Genomic DNA, 868 nt, shown 5'->3' on the forward strand with positions numbered 1-868 from the left:
CCTTCAGAAGCACTCTGCAAAACAGCATCATGAGGGATGTCATGATCATGGAAAATCTGACATTAAACCACATTAGGGTGGACACTTAAGCCAGTTCAGCTAATCAAATGAAATAAGTCAGTTTAATTAAAAGTCAGTTGGTATGAGCAGATCAACACCACCTTAACCACTTCATAATGTTTTAGAGTATAAAGGCATCAGTCTGATTAGAATTTAAAGAAATATTCCGAGTTCAGTACAAGTTAAACTCAATCTACAGCATTAGTGGTGTAGTGTTGATTACCACAAAAATTTTAACTTGTCCCTTTTTTAATTTAAAAACAAAATAAAAATGCAAAATTCACACAGTGGAAGTAAAGAGGGCACGTTTATGTGGGGCTTAAAGGCAGAATTATGAAGCTTTTATAAAAGCACTTATATTTGGAGTCACTTGACGCCATGTGAGGATCGGACGTGTGAACGGCGGGCTCTGTGCATTTTGCTAGTTTTAATACTTTTTATGACAAACCAGTGAGATCGATACACTCTGTTCCATAACTGTTCTAGGAGGACAATATGTCAAAGAATTCAAAATCCTCGGGCTCTAGGAGGTCACATGAAGCCATGCGAGAAGCAGACGTGTGAGCGACTAGCTCTGCGCACTTTGCTAGTTTTTTTATTAATTTCACGTTATAACCGGTGAGATTCGAAACACCCAGTTACATATTTGCTCACTGAGGTAAACCTGGCAAAGAAGTCAAAATCATCAGACTCTAGAGACATTAAAAGACACTTACGTGTTCAAGCTGAGGCCTCTGATGGGCCTGCGAGCTGGGGACTTGATTTGGGAAACACATCGGAAGAAGAATTCAGCATCAATTGTCCAACA

The sequence above is a fragment of the Myxocyprinus asiaticus genome, chromosome 24 (genome assembly GCF_019703515.2).
Source record: "Myxocyprinus asiaticus isolate MX2 ecotype Aquarium Trade chromosome 24, UBuf_Myxa_2, whole genome shotgun sequence".
Lineage (NCBI taxonomy): Eukaryota > Metazoa > Chordata > Actinopteri > Cypriniformes > Catostomidae > Myxocyprinus > Myxocyprinus asiaticus.